The 8510-nt window shown below is 37.3% G+C and overlaps 1 long non-coding RNA gene across 29 annotated transcripts; it reads left to right on the top strand.

Moving 5' to 3' along the window:
- Positions 1-1191: 1191 nt before the first annotated feature.
- On the top strand, positions 1192-6589 carry LOC110900143. 29 transcript variants are annotated; one of them, XR_004860516.1, is made up of 9 exons: positions 1192-1380; positions 1471-1893; positions 2283-2375; positions 2984-3036; positions 3160-3225; positions 3634-3748; positions 4327-4447; positions 4601-4667; positions 5525-6581. It is a non-coding gene; the product is annotated as an uncharacterized LOC110900143 (long non-coding RNA). The 29 variants fall into 29 exon arrangements; XR_004860506.1 differs by adding an exon at positions 2534-2614 and having other exon boundaries at positions 1192-1893; XR_004860503.1 differs by adding an exon at positions 2534-2614 and having other exon boundaries at positions 1192-1893; positions 3160-3261.
- The last annotated feature ends 1921 nt before the right edge of the window (positions 6590-8510 follow it).

Here is an 8510-nt window from a genome sequence, read left to right as displayed (position 1 = left end):
GATCCCGTCAGTAAGATAATACCCGCGTTTGTATAAGTGGTCGTTCACCTGAAATGGACAATTTGGCGCCGTTCCGTTTCGTTGAGTAAGAAATAACGGAGATTGTTGGAGCACGTTGATGTCGTTTTGTGAACCCGCCGGGCAACAAAAAGCATGCCAAACCCACAAATCTTGAGACGCCACCGCCTCTAACATAACCGTCGGGTATTAATGATCGCCTCTCATATATTGTCCACGCAATTTTGTGGGGCACATTCTCCAGACGAAGTGTGTACAATCCAGACTACCCAACATACCAGGTAGGTGATGTCTCTCCTCATGAGCCTGATACAATAGCGCAACGTCATGGCTCGTTGGTCTACGTAAGAATTCACTGGCATACATTGTACAGACGTCTCGCAGAAATATTCAAGGCACTCACGAGAGGTCCTTTCAGCCATATTTAAATATTCCTCGTTTTCGTCTGGTGGGTTACCGGTTGCAAGTTGTTTAATCGCAGAAGTAACCTTTTGCAACGGCGTGAAACTTTTCTTCATTCTCCCGTCCAAGCCCTCTTGAAACCACTCGTTATTCGCTTCCACATCACTAACAATTTTTAGGAACAAAGACTTGGACATACGGAACCTCTGACGAAAAATATCGGCATTAAATTTTGGATTTTCGACAAAATAATCGGCCATGAGTGTTTCGTGGCCACCCACACGATCTCGACAGACAATTTTTTTTACTAGACGATGCCGTGTCTAGTAGCTCCGCTTGTTGGATGAGATTTTGGAAGAAAATTAAACTACCATCGTTTGACGATGAATCTTCATCGTCGGGAAAATCGGGCAGGGGAGAAAAAACGGAAACTTGGAATCCATTTTTTTTTAAAGATTGGTTAAAAAAATTAGATGAGTTGAATGGGTGAGAGTTGTTTTGGGTTTGAAAAATAAAAAGATTAAAGAAGTATTTATAGGGGTTAGGAAATTATTTTTTATTTTTTTAATGTATAACGGCTATATAGCCGTTTAAACATCGATCCCCTCATCAGTGAATATGCCCCGACCTTGCTCGCCGATTTCAGTCACCGCGGTGACGGCGGCGGTGTTCCCGAACGAGGACTTGGGTCACCGCATGGGGTCACCGAGAGTGCCGCGTATACCTTTATTATTTTACACGTGTTTCATCATCCTGCTTTATTCTCATCTTCTCAAAAGAGATATACAGACACATAGAAAGAGACGGGAGAAAAGAGATGCGAAAGAAAGCAGATAGAGATCCGGAGCTGGCGAATCTCCGGCAACCGGCCCCACGCGTGCTCGCCTCCGACCCACAGAAACGAAGTCGTCGAGTCTACGTTTCCCGGCTAGGGTTCCGATCAAGTTCTGGCAATTTCCGGTTGACCTTTTTATCTTGCATGTTGGTTATTTGGTTAGATCGGTTGTCCATGAGCCTTAATCTGACGAGTCATGTTGATCTGTGGAGTAGGTTACCTCCGGTGAGGTTCCGGCGAGGTTCCGGTGAGGTACCGGAGAAGATTTCGATGTTGCTTGGATTGGGTAGTCTAGAGAGAGAGAGAGAGAGAGAGAGGTGGTGGCTGTTCAGATTCTAGAGCTCGATGCCTCGATGTATAAGCCGGGCGACTATTGCGACCGAGAGAAGTTCGTCGGCGGCGGATGCGAACATGTTCTAAATCAGTGTAGTGTCGTGCTCCGTCGATGACACCGATATCTGTCATATCTTCAACCCTAACATCATCTTCTTAATCCTCCCTTCCCCGTCGCTCCACCTCCGCCGGATCGGCATTACGCGCGCCGCCTCCAACAACCACTACGTTGCGCTGTTCTCGGTGTATCAGGAGGTGCTTTAACTTCGGATATCAAGAGATCGTATCGTCTACTGGCTTGAAAGGTATATAATAAATCATTAATAATAATAATTATAAATAACAGTGCCTCTGATTTCAGTTTATGTTGCTAGGGTTAGAAAATTGTAATTATAAATGATGCCAGGGCTGAGATTAAACAGAGGAGTTCTTTAAATTTTGACATTAACTTTTACATCGGTAAAGCATTTAATGGCAACAAAATGCTATGTTCATATAAATTTGATTGATCTCCAATAAAGCCATGCTAAAAATATGTGTTTTGCTTTTGTGTTTTCTAAATCATGCTGAAAATGATATGATTTGAGTTGTAAAGGTTGTATATCTTAAGTGGTTTCGTTGTACATTAGGTGTTCGATGAAATGCCTCAACCAACTTTTCAAGAAAACTTAATGAAATGTTTGGTTTGGTGCAGGGAAAGATTTTGTGTAATGACTGCCATATCACGATCCTTCCATGCTACTTGAAAAGCATGTATCAACAAAGAGAATTGTATACGAGTGTTAAGGTAAGACCTTTTACCAAATTCATTCTTATGTCTAATGCCGTCCATTAATATAGTTTGATTAATAAGATTAAAATCAATTTGCCTTTTGGGATACCGGAAGAAGATGCTGGGGATTCATTATAAATGGTCTTATGTAAGCAAATTCTTTAATTTTGTAGAGATATATGTTTTGGGGAAATCGGGATTTTGGTCAGAGTCCCACAATTTCATGAATTTGATGTTGACCACATTGGTTCAAGGTACCATTCAAAACACCTAAGTGTAATCTTTTCACTTAAGAATGCAACTTCTCTATATATTTTGACATTATGATTAATTTTTTTCTTCCCATTGTTTTTGTATGTAGATGTTCCGTACATATTGAGATCTCTTTTCTGATCTAATAACAAAATTTTACTTCATTCATCCCAAAATAATTGCAATCAAGAAATAAATGCCATATTTGGGTCTAGCAAAGTTTGAATTCAGATTACCATTTAACCCATTGGCAATGATTATAAAATAGGGGTAATATTGATATCTTAATTTTAGTTATTAAGTGTAATTTTGATATTTAAGACTACGTGATTGACATACCCCTTTATTTCATTTATTTTCAACAAAATAAGATGAAAGCGGTGAACCAATACGAACTCGATGCGAGAATGCAATGACATGTGAGGTAGTAAATAACTTACATATTTTCTGTTTATATGTATTGGGGTGTTCTTTGGATGTTGTGATCTCCATGTATATGATCAAAATTATTTATTCATGCTAAAACAATAGTCTACTTTATTTTCAGGAAAAGTTGAAAGTTACAGCAAGTTACAAGCACCTGCTTCTGCTCAATTCAGATACTAAATCCACGGTGAGTGTCCTTTGAATCTAAACGTTATAAGCCTTGGTATTGTTCCTTTGCATGAATAAGGTTCACATGTTAATAGTTTAAAACATATACGAGCTACAAATGGTTTTATACTTTGCTTTCTTTTCCTTTTTTTTTCTTTTTGAGCGTTGTAAATTTATATGTAGTTTTATATCTTCATCGTTCTATTTATGGTTTTTCAGTTTTAACCCACCTTTATGGTTTCGTCTTTAATAAACTTTTTAACGTGTTTATTGAAACTATTGTTAAAACTCATACAAGTTTTAATAAATTATTTAGAAAGTTTGAGCCAAGTTTTTTGGTACCATTCAACAACTTTTTTTGTATTAGCACATTTTAGCTGGGAACATAATGGGTTTTCATCTATTGATAAGGTTTCTTCTGTTTTAGGCGTGTTGGGTACCTTAGACAGCAAGAAACTTCGCAACTACATTTAAAAAAAGCAGTTGAAGATGGTTCTATAGATTATTATAGCCGCTAGCAAGTCTTTGGTTATTCATTAAAGGTTGTTCTATACAGCTCAAGGGTATATAGATGCTAACCCTGAAATTCTTTTATTCCCCACTAAATGGATCCAGCAAGTTCAAATCCCACTTGGTGCAGAGTGAGGCACTGGTGGGTAATGATAGGAGACCCAGGGAAACCTGGGCTGGATCCTTGAGCCAAACGGGTTTTACCGGTAATTTCACCGTCGTGCCTACGGGCGGATGGGTTACCGGGTTTTCCCCGGAATTGGTGGTGGACTCGGGTTACTCTCGGAGTACTCCGTTTGTCCAGTGGGTACCCCGAGAGTGCTCGGGATTGATTCTGTTGCCCGTTAAAAAAAATGGATCCAGCAAGGTTTTGCATTCAGAGAGCCTTCTTAAACCACTGGAAGCTTAAGTGCTTCTGATGTATGTAGATATCATTTTCTTCAATTTTCCAGTTATTTTTTTTTTGTTTTTTGTTTCATTTATATATTCCCTTACAGGAGATAAATCCTTTGCTAACCTAAAGACAAGTGTGATCTTTATTTCTTCTCCTCAATATTTATCTTTCTAAATTCGTAGATATGATGTTGCATCTTTTATGATGAATTTTCAGATGATTCATGTTGAAGAGACTAATGGCCGAGAAGCCAACTTTATGGATTCCAGCTTATCTATCTTAAAGAATGCAGTTTGAACTTAAATGATTAATGGACTCAAAGTTGGATAGCCACCAGGTATTCACAATTTGGCATCTTATTATACATACATTTGAAATTCCATTTTATATTTTCATCTTTAGGCTGAAATGACTTTTTATTTATATAATATTGATTGTAAAGTTTTTAGTCCTGTTCTAAAAGTGATAATTACTCATTTGGATGTTGCAGATCAATTTTAATCTTGAGATGGAATTAAAGCCACAAGCACAACCATTATGTGTGTGACTTAACACGGGTATGGTATGCAAGGCTTTCTATAGTTAATGGGCCATTTGAAGTACTGCACAGATTCAATATTTATGTACTCTTGTGAAATTTAGCAGTTTTTGGGATCTTGGGAGTTTTTTATCGATAGAATACCTCCGACAAGACAAAAAACGCGTTAAACTAAAGCCGTCATTTCTTCTCTTGGTTTTACAATTATGGAGTTCAATGTCCATTCGTAGTGACCAAACCTAGAAATGAAGCATGATAAAGATTTTAGCGGAAAGACACCGAATGTGATAAAGATTAAACAATGCTTTTGTAATCATATATGCTAACCACAATGTAAGTCGCGCAACGCGTGACGGTGGATAACCCTAATTAGATATTGATTTTTGCGTTTTTCTAGAAAAGAGTTAAATGCTATTTTAGTCCCTGTGGTTTGGGCTATTTTGCCAGTTTAGTATAAAGGTTTCATTTTTCGTCTATGGGTCGAAAAAGGTTTCACTATTATCATTTTAGTCCACTGTGTTAACTTTATCCATTTTTTTTGCCAACGAGAAGGGCAATTCGGTCATTTTATATGTAATTCTGTTAACTAGAACGACAATTCGGCCATATAAAATGACCAAATTTCTCTTCTCGTTAACAGAAAAAATGGATGAAGTTAACCCAATTGACTAAAATGGCAACACTGAAACCTTTTTGGACTCACATGTGAAAAATGAAACATTTGGACAAAACTGATAAAATGGCCCAAACCACAGGACTAAAATAGCATTTAACTCTTTAGAAAATATTAACCAACAAAAGTCAAATGAACTTAATTATTATTTAATTAATTTAAGAAAACAAAAACTTTCTCAAGTTATAAATTTATTGGATCAGTTGAGGCGCACTTTCTTTTGGGGAGGTAACGAAGACAACGAGATGAATTTGGTCGCTTCGTGTAATGTTGTTCCTACAAATTATGGGGGTATCGGTATTGGGTCCTTGAAAGACACAAATTTAGCTATGCTTGCGAAATGGTGGTGGATGTTCATAACCGAGCAAGGAGCTTTGTGGTGGAAGGTGATTTGGGTAATTCATAGTGGGTTGAGGGGTTGGGTTTTCATTCCGCGAAGCCTTTCTACTCCGGGTCCGTGGAAGCAAATTGTGTGTATAAATGAAGTTCTGGGCAGTTTTGAAGTTAATTTGGTGGGATTGATTAATGGCCCTCTAAGCATCTTTTTTCCTAATCTTTATAGGCTGGAAAAAGCTAAGAATTGTGTGGTTGGGGATTGAGTTGGGGCTGGGCATAATGGGGTTCGGTTCACTTGGGTTTGGGCTTGCAGAAATCTCACTCAGCTTGAAACAGACGAATTAATGGGGTTACGGTCTTTCTTAGTTCTATGCAGGCTTCTCCAAGGCCGGATAAGTGGCAATGGACATTGGAAGGGTCGGGTTTATTTTCGGCCAAAAGCTTAAAACGGGTCATACGGGAATTTGATGCTCTGCAGCCTTCTTTTAGGTTTCCATGGGTGAATTGGGTTCCTAAAAAGGTGGGTTTTGTGGCTTAGAGGCCAGTTCTTCAGCGCCTTCCTACTGCTGAAGCGCTGAGTAGAAGAAACATCTTGGTTCAGAACCCGCTGTGCAAGTTATGTGGTGACTGCTTAGAGACTACTGACTATGTGTTTATAGCTTGACAATTTTCGCGAATGGTTTGGCAGGTTATATCCCAGTGGTGTAATATTCCCCCTATCTACATGTTCTATATCCATGACCTTTTGAGCATCCACTTGGCGATTGACGTGTAACGCCTCGCTTTTTGAAAATTCCTTATTTAGAAAGACTATTTATATTCCTATTTTTGGAAACTTATATTCGTATCATATTCATATTTCACTACCAGCTTCGTAATTCAAAACGTTTATCCTAATAAAACTTGATCATTTTATAAGAACTATACATTGATTATTCGTACTTGTTTGTCATTCGATTTATTCACATACTTGATACATACTCGTTTCATAACCAACTTACTTACATGTTTAATATACATTTATCTCACGCACAAACACATACTTGTTTTACTAACAATAGGTCGTAAATGTGTGTTTTATACTCTTTATACGTGCAATATACATAATCATACACACACGATACTTGATCTATGCTTCGATACATAATTTATACTTAGTTTTATGTAAATAATACAAGTTACACCTTAAAACATCAAGCATAACAAACTACAAGGACTGATTGTGTCAATATTGAAAGTAAAACAAGGAACTGTCCGGGCAAGGAGCGCCGCGGCATAACCCGAGTGGTTCACTTACGTTGGTCACATACATACACATAATCATGCTTACATGCTTAATTTTTATAGATATCACACGCGCAAATTCTCACTTTTAATATTACTACATACCCTGACTCGTACACTACTAGTACAAACTATGCGGATCATGCAACGACCAATATAATCGCGGGTGCACACGGGATTATAGTAGCAGTCGCATGAAAACCATAGGGTGTACTGTGTATGGTAAGATACGGGACATAACGTGACACCGAATAATGAAACGAACGTAACATGGTTTGGAACATGGTGGATACGCTGCTGGTACATCCTATATATAAGTGTTTTACCATATTACCAAACTTTCGTAAAACGTGTTATGAGAAATTCAGTGTTTTCCCAGACCTTATTTAAACGTGATTACACAAACTTTAGTGACTCACAAACGCACTGCTAAACGTGCGATATCCGATTATCCATGACGAAACCTCATCCTCAATGCCTCATATTCACATTATATCCCATAATCATACCATTCATATCCTTGCATTCATCTACCGGATCGTTCGTTCACTCTCATACCACGATTATTCCCAATTATTCTTTTGACATTTTATCCAAACCTTATTTACTATAAATCGGCCTAAATGTTCAATCCCTTAAACGAATATCCTCACCATTTCAGTTCTGTCAAAATACGTCTTTACTTTTAAGACAATCTTTTATACTTTATTTACGCACAAGCTTTACTTAGTCGGTCCACTACCACCAAAACCTTTTGACATAAATCCTAACATCCTAGTTTTTCACAAATAAACAATTTTCTACAAACAGGTGATTTTGCTAATACGCCTTAAAACCAATAAGACTTTTCTTACAACCTACGATACGCGTCGTACTTCTCATCAAAATACACTCTATTTTATACAAAATAAAAACTTTTCTTCTTAGGTAACATCCTTTTTTAAAATACTTCCCCATCGATTTATTCAAACTGGGTCAAACTCACTTTGCCTATACATACACATGCACGATTTACTCATAACTAATGCCTCAAATCACCTTAGTCAAACGAACTACTTTTGCAAACTACTCTTTTCGTTCCTCAAAATTTCATGCATTTTTAACACGCTTCAAACTTTAAAATTCGATTTTAGCCAAACGTTTTAACCAAAATGCCTTTTTCCAAAGTCTTCCTCTTGAATAAATTTCGGGACAAAATTTCCTAAAGGAGGGGAGACTGTAACGCCTCGCCTTTTGAAACTTCCATATTTAGAAAGACTATTTATATTCCTATTTTTGGAAACTTATATCCGTATCGTATTCATATTTCATTACTACCTTCGTAATTCGAAACGTTGATCGTAATAAAACTTGATCAGTTTATAAGAACTATACATTGATTATTCGTACTTGTTTGTCATTCGATTTATTCACATACTTGATACATACTTGTTTCATAATCAACTTACTTACATGTTTGATATACATTTATCTCACGCGCAAACACATGCTTGTTCTACTAACAATAGGTAGTAAATATGTGTTTTACACTCTTTATACGTGCAACATACATAATCATACACACACGAT

This window comes from Helianthus annuus, chromosome 6 (genome assembly GCF_002127325.2).
Source record: "Helianthus annuus cultivar XRQ/B chromosome 6, HanXRQr2.0-SUNRISE, whole genome shotgun sequence".
Lineage (NCBI taxonomy): Eukaryota > Viridiplantae > Streptophyta > Magnoliopsida > Asterales > Asteraceae > Helianthus > Helianthus annuus.
The sequence above is the reverse complement of the archived record's forward strand: the minus strand, read 5'-3'. Positions and strand labels throughout refer to the sequence as shown.